This window comes from Panthera tigris, chromosome A2 (genome assembly GCF_018350195.1).
Source record: "Panthera tigris isolate Pti1 chromosome A2, P.tigris_Pti1_mat1.1, whole genome shotgun sequence".
Taxonomy (NCBI): Eukaryota; Metazoa; Chordata; class Mammalia; order Carnivora; family Felidae; genus Panthera; species Panthera tigris.
Window position 1 is genome coordinate 47,337,568 of NC_056661.1, and position 12,641 is coordinate 47,350,208.

General features: G+C 37.8%; 1 long non-coding RNA gene across 2 annotated transcripts; it reads right to left on the bottom strand.

The window, feature by feature from the left end:
• Positions 1–2,332: 2,332 nt before the first annotated feature.
• On the bottom strand, positions 2,333–11,601 carry LOC122236726. 2 transcript variants are annotated; one of them, XR_006214944.1, is made up of 4 exons: positions 11,478–11,601; positions 9,536–9,638; positions 5,286–6,579; positions 2,333–4,334 (listed from the first exon to the last, which is right to left on the bottom strand). It is a non-coding gene; the product is annotated as an uncharacterized LOC122236726 (long non-coding RNA). The 2 variants fall into 2 exon arrangements; XR_006214945.1 differs by lacking the exon at positions 9,536–9,638.
• Positions 11,602–12,641: the final 1,040 nt, after the last annotated feature.

The window sequence follows — 12,641 nt, forward strand, 5'->3', positions numbered from 1 at the left end:
TTTTAGTATGACTTTTAATGAAGGTGTGCAGTAAATTCTTTGTTTTGTTTGAAAATATTTTTTTCATTTTTGAAGTATATTTTATTAAGTATATAATTAAAGGCTGGAATTATCTTTCAGCACTTGAAATATGCCATTTGTTATCTCCTTGACTCTACTGTTTATTTTAAGAAGTCACCTCTCACAGATACAGTTTATCTTTTGAAGGTAGACTGTCCTTCTTCCCTCTGGCTATTTTTAACAATTTCTCCTTGTTTTAGATTTTCAGCAGTTTTTAAATTTTTTAAAAATGTATTCATTTTTGAGAGAGAGAGCATAAGCAGGGGAGAGACAGAGAGAGGGAGATAGAGGATCTGAAGTGGTCTCTGAACTGACAGCAGTGAGCCTGATGAGGGGTTTGAACTCACAAACCATGAGATCCTAATCTGAACTGAAGTCATATGCTTAACCCACTGAGCCAGGTGCCCCGAAGACTAAAGGACACTGAAAGTAGTTTCAGGATTGCTGAGTACCAGATCACTATAAAAAGAAAACCCACTAATTGCAGGTTAATATTTGTAGTACTTTTCTTAAAATAAAATTTATATACTGTTAAATTTGCAAATATTTAGTGTCCAATTTATTGAATTTTGACAAAAAAGAATTATTTTAACTCCCCAGGTGACCCTAATGTATAATCAGAGTTCACTTGCTCTGCACTATTCAGTGGTGCCTTCTTAAGTTTTACATTGAAATTCACACGGTGAGAGAGATTGTGGCAAGTTTTTAAAGGGAACAGATCTTAGTTTTCCCGGTTTTTGCTTTTCCAGATAAAGCTGCTCGTGAAGCAGGTTTAGACCATTGAATTTGTAGTAGTTCCCCCTAAGTATTTTCTTTTCCATTAATATGTGTTTCTTCTTCTTTAAAGAGGTATTGCAGAAGCTTTTGCTTTTCTTGGAATTCAATTTACCATTTACAGAATAACTTCTTTCACACTCATGGCATGATAATTTCAGAAAGCTATTAGAGAAAGGGAAGAGAAGCTGAAATGTCCACTCTGTTTCACACATTGTTATCAGCAGCTTTTGAGCAACTCATCTTCTTCCCATGTTCCATATTCCCTTTGAAGGTTTTGAGACTTCCAGAAGTACCACTCTCAATAGACTAACTCATTTCAGCTCTGGAGACTTGAGTTAGTATCTTCTTTCTCCTTGAGGATGTGGAAAAATCACTTGAGGGGATTCTAACCAATTTATATTAAAGATTTCCAAGGTAGCAGTGCCAGCAGACACCTGTGCTCCTTATATTTGACTTGGTATCTCTTACTGGGAGAGTCAGTTGTGATCTAATTATAAAAAGAGACATCTAAGAGACCATCTGCTTTTGCAGGAACTTGCATAGTGGGAAAGTAGCTTAAGTTGCTTGGATAAAGGGACGGTGGTTTTGTTGTAGTGTCAACTCTGACACCCATCCTTGAATCTGGTCTTTGTCAAGCTACATGAAGAGCTCATAGTGATGACTGAACAGGTGCTATATACATTCTAATTTTAGCCAAGACTAGCTGCAATATTTATAAGGTTAGCCAGGACTAGTTGCAGTATTGATAAATTCTTGATGGCCTTTAGAAGGTAAACTTTATCTTCTGCTATTTGTCAGAATAGTGTTGTTATGGACATTTTTGCCCTAAGATTGAATTACTTAAGGATGGGCTCATTTCAGGATCAGGACAGGTAATCAAGTAACATTGCTAGATTTTTTTGCATCTACCAATCTAGATTGTAGTGAGTATTGAAAATGTATAGATTATAGATGGTGTACTAGTTATAGTAGTTATTCAAATAAATATATGAAACTTGGCCATGTTTATGCTTTGTTCTTAATTATAGATAATTGTTTTCTTCCCAATTATGAATTTTTGAAAAGTATCAGGTTTTTTTTCTATTTGGTTGTTTTATTTTTTTAATAAAATTTATTTTTTATTTTAATTTTTTTTAAAAAATTAAGTATAGTTGATATAAAATGTTTCATTAGTGTCAGGTGTACAACATAGTGATTCAGCAATTCTATAAATTACTCAGTGCTTACCATGATAAGCATAGTTACTGTCACCACATAGTGTTATTATACTATGATTGACCAAATGTTTAGACAGTTAAAGGCTTATAAGAAAATTGTGAAGATAGTACAGAATGTTTCCATGAATGCCACATTCAGCTTCTCCTCTTAAGACTTTAATTAGTAAAATATGTCTTTAATAATAAATGGACCAATATTGATCTATTATTATTAACTAAAATCCACATTATGTTCATATTTTTTATTGGAAAATATTATTAGAACTGAAGGTCCTGGTGCTAGGTGTGGTTCTTGCTACTGGGGAGTTGTTGCTTCTAGGTCTCCTCAGATGATAGTGCAAGGAAATATAAGGGTATATATTAACTAATGTAAACACACACCTGTATATGTACAGATCTATAAATACTTCTGCATAAAACCATATATATTTATATTAAGCTAAATATGATTCATACTGATGTCTCCAACTTGGATCCATTACCACATGGATCATTTTTGTCTTCTCCCTTATCATCATCCATGCACCCAATTAATTGTTCAATATCAATTTACATAGATAGAAGTATCAGAAGTGAAAACCCATACCTATGTGTGATATAACTGTATCACCTAGAGTAGGTTGCTTTTGTAGCTTCTTTTGCATTTATTTTTACCTAATTTACTCATTTCCAAAGTTACTCAGGCCATCACTTTTTCCTCTACCTCCTTCACTGAAGTTATTTTATACTTGTGGAATACAATTTGTTTTGTCACATTCTACATTCGCTTTAGGATTCCCTCAGTCTACTAAATGGCTGCTAAAAACTTGCATACAATAAAGGTCAGTCTTTGTATTGTAAAGTTCTGTAGGTTTTGACTACTGTGTGATGTCATGTATGCACAGAGTATCAATTATATATCTTTACTGCCCTCAAAAATTCACTGTACTTTACCTATTGAGAAAATAAAAAGATGATAAGTTTTCCTGCTTTGAATCTTGTATAGGTAATAGGAATTATTGGACATGGAATGCATCCAGGAGAATAACAGAGTCCAAATCTGTCCTTTGACAGATAAAAAAATGGAGGCATGATATAATTGTGTCTAATCTTACAGTTTTCCACACTCGTCACTGTGAGGGATGCCATCATTTGCATATCTAAATTAGCTTCTGCTCCAAGTAAGTCTCAACGACTCTAGAATGGCACAAATGTGGCCATGGGAAGTCAACATTAATGCAATAATGATTTCTTGGCACTGTGTCAGAATGGTGGATGAAATATACTAAAAACCAGGCAGGCAGCGATGTCTCAATGATTAGCAATGGTAACTGTCAGGAAATAGACTGAAATATGGGTGCAGGAAAAGAAAAATGTGTATGTGTTACAAGGAGAGGGAAGTGGAGCACACGGTGTATAGGCTGAAGTGAATGCATACTGATGTGAGTGACAGTAATGAGATTATATGTATTATAAGCACCAACAATTATACTCTCATTACTAAAATACACAGAGGGAATGAACACAATTATGTAGCAGACACTGCGGGACAATGAACTTATTATACCATTTGTACTGCAGTCTACAAGAGTTTACTGCTAGATTTTATGCTTTGTGAGAACAAAATTAAGTATTTCCCCCTTTATGTCCCTATAACATTGGGGGAAACTACTATCTGAAGAAATGAGACCAGAGTGGGCCTTCAGCAAACATCCACTTTTGGGGTTTTCTTTGCACTGTTGGGTGAGAGGTGAAGGGGAAGGTAAAGCATCTTCTAGACCCCTTCAGCCTTCTTCAACCAGAACAATGTTTCTTTTATCCCTTTTATAGGCTGACTGTTTCTGTTGTATCTTATATAACAACATGATTCCCCTGAAACCAACACAAGTTTGGAACTCAGAAGTCTTTTTCAATTGCTTACTTTGGGGCTAAAGAGTCTGAGCCTTTAAGAGATGAAGTGGCTTATCTATGGTCAAACTGAGCTTGGCCAAGAACCATGTCCCTGATTTCCCTCATTTGCTCCCATGGCATTCCACTGTTACTTGTTTTATTACAAAAGAGTTGTGGCCAGAGCACATGTTGTCCATGATGTCCCATACTTGGAAGGGCTTCACCCAACATGACGTACTTCTCCAGCATTGCAGAAGCTGGCAGTGCAGATTATTTCCAACACACTGCAGCAGCATTGATGATCTTTCAGAGATAATGCTTGGATAAGCTGGAAGGGCCATATGTGCCAGACTGTGCTAATTCATTTCGATTGAGATAATTGACTTCAAGTACAACGGCCCACAGTAAAATCTAGAAGTACAAAAATACTGATTAAGAATTTACTCTGTGCTAGTTACTGTATAAGCACTTTATGTATGGTATTTAAGATTAATGCATTGAGAACTAGAAAAATGGGTAATTCATTTGGAATGGTGACCACCAATCAGCAAAATATTTCCATTCAGTTCATGCAAGATATGGCTTAATGCACAGGAAAAATTAAAAAAAAAAACAGAATCATTAGGGACATTTACTCACTACAAACTGGACTGAGCAGGGGTTTTGGAAGCAACAGTATTAAGGATGGTAGAAAAGGTAACCCATCAACTCATTTCAATTCAGAAATGATGTACATACCAGTGATTTGCTGTTCCACTAAAATCTGTTCCACTGAAACCAGTATTTCTATTTTGATATGAGTATATATGGATGGGATCACCTGAGCTGGCTTCCAATAGGAGGCAGAAGACCAGAAGGCAAGAGGAGAGAGAGGTTAAGATATGCTGCTTTAGCAGTGCATCTTTGGCAGGAAGTAAGAACTTCTGAGACTATAATTTCTGTGATGGCAAACTCTCCATGGCGATATCTCCCACTAGACTTTAGAAGCAGTATTTCCTCCAGTGTCCAGGCACCCCATGACCACCCAGTTCAGCACCGGGAGCTTCTTTAGTCTCTGGGAACCTTATCATCTTTAACCCTGCCCTTACTTCTGTCCTTATAATCTCATTTGAACCATATGGGATGAATTCCTTTTCTGTTTGGACTGTGACATAGGCAACACAAAGACTTTAAAGTAATTAGAGTAGTTTTCTTGTGTGGTTCAATACTGGCTTTGATGGAGGTATCTAGAGTGAAACTCCCAAATGTGATGAACTCCATCATCTCCACCAGCTTTCTAGATTGTCTGCTTAAAGAACAGACCTCACTGCATATCATATAAGATACATAAATTCTTGTGCATCTCTTAAAGCTTCCCCTTACCTTCCAATTCCAGCATAATTCTTCACATACAGCAAGTGAGCTTAGAGAACATCTAGAGGTTTTTTATGATTTTTGATTTAGAAAATTCCTTTCTGTGTCTGAGCACAGAATGGCTGCCACCTCTTATAATGGGAGTTGTATTAGACTAAGGACAGGGACCTGGGTCTCATTTCTTGCTGTCTGACTTCAGCACAGCCACATGGACTCTGTGATCCATTTTCTTCAATCAGTGTTAGGAGGCATGGGGCTGTCTCTTTCAGCCCTACAGTTTGTGTGATTTGCATTTGTCTCTAACATAAATGTTCCTGTTCACATGTTTGCATATTAGTGGCTTCACTTTGTATTCAAAGACTGATTTCTAGGTCCAGATAGCTAGCTTCTTCAGCAGGGAGAAAGGGCTGGCTGACCAACAAAGCATAGTGTAACACACTATGAATTCTCTTGGAAAGTAGTGGGAGGGAGCTCATGGCATTTAGGCACATTCCCGTATTTTGTAGTGTTTTGGGGCAGTGTTTAAATCACACAGCATTCAGCGCCTCTGGTAGCTGCAGATGAGATGCCAAAACAGGTTCCACTCGAAGCACATGGCTCATTTTCAATTGTGCTCAGCAATGAAGACAATCTGTTTCTCTTCCCTGCCCACCCCAGTCCCCCTCCGGGCTCTGGGCTGCTTCCCTCCCTCTGCAGTTATTTCCGAAGCACAACTAGAGGGAGCTGCAGACTAAATTGCTTTCTCCTCTTGCATCTTTGTACATGTCAGATGAGATCAGACTCAAACCAGGTTCTATTCTCTGCAGTGCTGATTCAAATAAAATCAAAATATCTGTTACGTGGGACATGATTAGAAGTATATTTACTTTGCTGCGTCCCCTAATGGTGCTGTCATCCAGTCCCTGAGGCAGGGATATAAGGGGAGCCGATGAATCACAACTTCTTTCAAGGCAGAATCTTTTCCCTTGGTTCTGTCTCTAGAAGGTCTCCATGAATGTCTCCACAGGGAACGCGGGACTCACCCAGAATTCTGCTTTCTCTACTCTTTTGCTTCCAAATTATATAAACTTGTAGAATTCCCTTATATTCTCCACTATTTTGCCACACAGTAAGGGAAAACGGTCCCTGAGGAATTTGTCTCAACACCAGATTTTTGTTCATCTGTGCTGGTCATTTGAACTTCCTCTTTATTTGTCTTTGTTCTTTATTTTGCTACCAGATCCTTAAACAATAATCTTGTTTCCTTAGAAAATATTAAATTAAACTGGGCTCTCTCTCTAATCCACATGGTATCTCTCTTTCTCTGGAAGAAAAAAAAAAACACAGTGAAAGGTTTACCTAAATATTGTTCTTTTCCCTTTATTTTTACACAAGCACTGTGTATTCTTTTTTTTTTTTTTAATATCTTTTTTAGATACAAAGGAAACTTCGTTGTGAAATCCTGTTGTGTAGTCAGTCTGAGACAGAGTTTTAACTTTCTTTCCTGGTCACACGAGATCACTTTCCAGAGGCATGTATAGACACAAGGTGACAGCACATGTTGGCAAATGTGTTTTGGGGCTCTCAGGATCTGTAGTTCAGGGACTGTGGAAGTCTTGTTGGCTGTGTTTGAGAACATTTGTCTCCTCTCTCATTCAGGGATGATTGCTCTTCCATGAATGAGGGTTAAGGTGTTTTTTGGCATTTTCCCTGCTCTCTAGTACAAACCAACTTGTTCTTGGAGAAAACCGTATCAAGGAACAGGAACAACTCTGCAGTCTCTGTGCTTTCTTTATGCATCAGGCAGGCTCATTCCTAACAGGACCAAATGTTAAGTAGTGTCCATCCTACCATCACTGGGAAGGAGATAAGGAAGAAAGGGAAAGAGAAGTCTGAGGGTTCTCAATAGCCCACTTGACAGCATCCAACAGGAGGATTGGACACATTTGTATCAACTGTTCATATGAACGTAATCTAAGCACACAAAGTGGGGACATAGCACATAAGGCACTTTCCTGTCACCAGTGCTGAGGACAATCCTTCCTGTCAGAATGTCTATCAAAATTGATCTTGAGGTTAGACAAGAGGAAACATGGACAGTACCCCTGGGCTTGGTCTCGGCCCTCCATAATTTTCTGTCCGGTTTAACAATCCCTGCTTTGCTGGTTCTCATCTGGGAGCCATTGTGTATGTCCACCCAGTATCCTTTTTAACTTAAAAAAAAGTATCCAATCTCCTTTATAAAGTTGAGGGGAAAACACTTCAAGTCTCGAAGAGACTGTTAAGTCAGGAGTCCCTTCCTCTCCTGACCAAGCCAACATGCAAGGCAAGTTCTTATGGGAGTTTCATTAATTGATTCTGATTCCTGTCACTGGCCTTGCTTTAGAGAGCATGCCCATGAATTCCCAGTTACCTGAATTTCCACAACTCCTTTGGATCAGGGCCTTTCTAAAGCTTGGTCCTTCAACTTTCTTTTGGATTCTATGACCTACCAAACATACTTCCAATAAGTTACCCCTTTTTTTCCTTAAAGTTGTCCCACATCAATTTTTGTTGCTTACTCTCCCTCTTCCAACCCTACTTGCTCTAATCTTTCCCTTTTTCCTATTTTTTAAAGCCCATGTTGCATATTGCTTTCAAACTATTCTCCCTACCCTACCACTTATCTATCCTTGCTAATATCCCCAGTGTTTCCAGTTCCTCACTGGTCTGTGTCTGAATCCCTCAGCCTTGCTTTAACACTCCATATATGCTCTCTGCACCTGCCTTCAAAGGAAGACATTTTCAAAGAGTCATATGATATGGGAAGTAATAAAAATAGGGATTAGAGAGATAACACAGGGGAATGAGTGATTGGTGTCTGTTTTTTTTTCTAATAAAAACATGAATATAAAAATAAGATGGGAGCACATGAATGGCTCAGTCAGTTAAGCATCTGACTCTTGATGTCAGCTCATGTCATGATCTCATGGTTCATGAGTTTGAGCCCCATGTTGGGCTGTGAGCTGATAGCATGGAGTCTGCTTGGGATTTTTGTCTCTATCTCTCTCTGCCCCTTCCCTGCATGCATTCTCTGTCACTTTAAATAAATTAATAAATAAAAATAATAATGAGATGTAAGATCCTTTGCCTCTCATAACATTCAATGCTTTGAATCTTATCCCATCCTGATTTTTCTTATTGACATTGGTTTTTAAAAAAAAAATCAGAGTAAATTTGAAAATCTAGTTGTCTTTATTAAATGATTCATGAATTGGGCAGCCTTCCATCTAACAAGTAGAGGGAACTGGAAAATTTTTATAGGAAGGAGGGTGTGGCAAGAAAGTTATAAGTAAAAGAAAAGAAAGAACTGTTTCAGGCAAGATCACATTCCCTTAGGGATGCTATCATCTTCCTTTGGGGAATGGAGAGGATCCATGTGACAGATTACTTCACTGGTGCATATCAGAAAATTCCTGACGAGTTAAGACTTACATTTCTGGAGGAGGTGGAAACTGCATTTAGGTTAGTATTAAGCCCTTGGTTTGATGACATTTGGGGCCTGTTTTTTTTTTTTTTAATTTTATTTATTTATTTTGAGAGAAACAGAGCACAAGTAGGGGAAGAGCAATGAGAGAGGGGAAGAGAGAGAATCCCAAGCAAGCTCCACACTGCCAGCGCAGAGACCGATGCAGGGTTTGAACCCACAAACCATGAGATCATGACCTGAGCTGAAATCAAGAGGTGGACACTCAACCAACTGAGCCACCCAAGCTCCCCAGGGGCCTGTGTTTTCTTTTTAACAGCATGCCATGGGAATATTGCAACTTGGGCAGAAAAGATACATATACATACATACATATATGTATGTGTGTATGCGCGGGCATGCACATGCCAGTCATTATGCCTCCCCACAATAAAGATTTTTGTCTGCAAAAATCTGAGCAAGCACTCTGCACACTAGGTACATATGAAAAAGTACTTATAAAAATCACTGTGTAAGCAGATGGAATACAGTCATATTATGTCACATATAAATGCCATTAATTCTGCCATTTGACAATTCTATAATGTCTTTAAGTATGCTGTCCCAGTCCTACTTTGGTAATTTCTCAGGGATTTTGCTTGAAAAAAATCCCTGCTCATTTATGCTCTCTCTCAAAATAAATAAACATTTAAACGTCATTTTTCATTAAGGAAGTAAAAATATATCAATTTCTGTTGAGCTGTTTTCATGAGAAAACTCAGTCACACTGACGGACAGGAAGTATACTTCTCCTAAATACGTTTCTGCTTTTCACCTTGTCCTTTCATTTCCTCTGATGACTGGCAGGAGCTTCAGTTTCTATAAAGGAATGGTTTTGTGTCGTTTGCAGTGATCCTCTTTGCAATTCTCCATTCCATCTAAAAACATCTAAATTTATTTTTTTTAAGTTGTCAAGTTGCATGGTTTTTTTTAATGTTTATTTTTTGAGAGAAAGGGGGAGGAGGGGCAGACAGAGAGGGACACACAGAATCCCTGGCAGGCTACAGGCTCTGAGCTGTCAGCACACAGCCAGATATGGGGCTTGAACCCATGAACCATGAGATCATGACCTGAGCCGAAGTCAGATGCTTAACCAATTGAGCCACCCAGGTGCCCCAAGTTTCATGATCTTTTAACTAAAAATCTGAATACTCTTTTTTCCCCCTGGGGTGTTTGCAAGTGAAGTGTTGTTTACAATTGAGTTAACTCATCTTGCTGGCAAATGACCCATTCCATCCATTGCAGTGTAAGACATGTTAACTTTCTACTTCCTTTCTAGTACATGTGTAAGGTCATTGGGGTTCATTTATTCACTAAATATCTATTGAGTGTCTACTATATGTCAAATACTGTGATAGGCATTGGTTATAAGTGGTGAGCACAATAAGGAACAGTTTATGCCCCCTTTGAACTTGATAGGGAAATATTAATCATAGAATCATTCATTAGTTATCTATTCCTATGTAAAAATTATCTAACACCTAGCAGTTTAAAACAACAGACATGTATTATCTGGTTCAATTTCTAAGGGTCAGGAAACTGGAAGTGCAGGACACTTAGTTGGGTGGTTCTAGCTCAGAGTCTCTTATGAGGTTGTAGTCAAGCTGTTGGTTAGGGCTGTAGTCTCTGAAGATTTGATGAGGACTGGAAGATTTATCTCCATGCTCACTCATGTGGCTATGAGCAAGAGGCTTAAGTTACCATGTGAGACTCTTCATAAGGCTGTTCATGATATGGTTTCCCTCAAAGGCAATAATGAGAGAGAGAGAGAGAGAGGGACAGAGAGAAAGAATAGCTAAGACAAAAGTGAAAATCTTTTAAAACCAAATCTCAGAAGACACTTCTACCACATTTGTCATACAAATCAATCCTGGAATAATCCGAGAGGAGTCTACACAAGGAAACCACTCCAAGGAAGCAGGGACTACAGGAATTAGTGGGTTCCATCTTGAAAGCTGGCTACCAGAAATCATATAAATAAAAAAAATCTTAAAATGTAATGCATGCTATAAAGGAGAACTTTCCTCCCTCCCTCCCTCCCTTATTTTCTTTCTTAAATCATGAGGAGAATAAGAGGATTTGACCCATCAGATCAGGAAGGTTTCTTCCCTAAAATGTAAGGAATCAGATTAAATTTGAAGAGTTGAGTAGATGTTACTTAATAGAACATAATAGGGCTGTGTAATACAAACAGAAAACCTAGGTTTTGCCAGAGTACTGGGAAGAGAAGAAGCATAGTGCTTTTATGGGAGTGAGAGAAGGCCAAAGTGCAAGGAATGGAGAGTAGAAAGTGGAGCAAGCAGTACCTGATGAGGCTGGAGAGATAGTGCCATGCTATGCAAGGCACTTGGGCCGTGTTATCAATGTAGTCTTCATTCTAGTTACTTTAGTGGAATGGGCTTAAATAGAGGAGTCACCTAGTGAGACTGATTACTTTTTGGTCATGGTAAAGGATATATAACAAAAGTTTCGCTTTAACCATAAATTCAGTGGCATTAATTATATTCCCAACATTATGCAACATTACCACTTTCTATTTCCAATTTTTTTTTATCACCACAAACAGAAACTCTCTACCTGTTAAGCAATAGCTCCCCATTTCCCATTCCTCCCAGCCCTGTAACCTCTAATCTATTTTCTATTGTGAATTTGCCTATTTTAGACTTTTTATATAAGAAGTGTATAGTATTTGTGCTTTGGTTTCTTATTTCACTTACATAGTATGGTCAGTGTTCATACATACTGTAGAATGTATCAGAATTCCATCCTTTTATATGGCTGAATATTCCATCTTATAGACCACATTTTGTTTATCCATTTTTATGTTACTGGACACTTGGGTTGTTTCCACCTATTAGCTATTGTAAGTAATGCTGCAGTGAACTTTGATGTACAAGTACCTGTTTGAGTCCCTGCTTTCAATTCTTTAGAATATATATCTAGGAGTGGAATTGTTGGATCACATGGCAGTTCTATGGTGAATCTTTTGCTGGTTTCTACAGCAACAAGACTGGTTGTCCTTTGGAAAGTTTACTCTGGCTGCAGAATGGAGACCCTATCAAAGCAGTTAATAGTAGTTGCCAGTAGATTCATGGAAGGATCAGATGGTTTTGTTGAGCTGGAATTGACCTTCTTGAATTTGGGATATGTATCAAGAAGACTTAAATGGTGTATAACCAAGAACCATGTATCATGGTCAAAAGATCACTGAATATGGAATCTATAGTTATGCATTTGGATCTAGATTGACTCACTCAGTAACTGGGGACTGTCTGTCAGTGAAATCTAATGGTCTAGGCCCTGGCCTAAGTCTAAGCAAGACTAATGGATTTTATTAATCCAACTTAGTCATTAGGAGCCTGTGACTGCAAATGTGAATGGCTTGAAAGACATTTAACTCAACTAGCAAAAGAACTTAGTACTCTGCAGGATCCTTAAGTTTAAAGGTTTTATGTGACCACATGCAGCTCATATATTTTTGCTTTGTTACTGTGTATTTCAATGTGAAATTTCAATGTGAAATAGAAGGATGTGAATTTAAAGGACAGTTCAAGATTGTCTTTCAGCAAAAAACATGTTTCTTTTGCCCTCACTGCTATCTTTCTTGTTTGTCTTACAAATATGACAGGTAGTTGTAGACATTTTATAAAATCTCTTTTTAAAGAGTGAGCTAATTGTCAAATGCACCTTTATATCTTATTACATGTTTTATGCTCAGAAAGCATGTAGTAAATATTTGTTGAATGTATGAGTGAATGGGATAGTGTTGAAAAAGGCCAACGGTCCTATCACTAATTTGGGAGATTCAGTTTTTCGTTGTAAATTTGGTATGGGAATGAAGATAATGTTGCAGTAACAATCTTGAATTATTAGAGAATAAT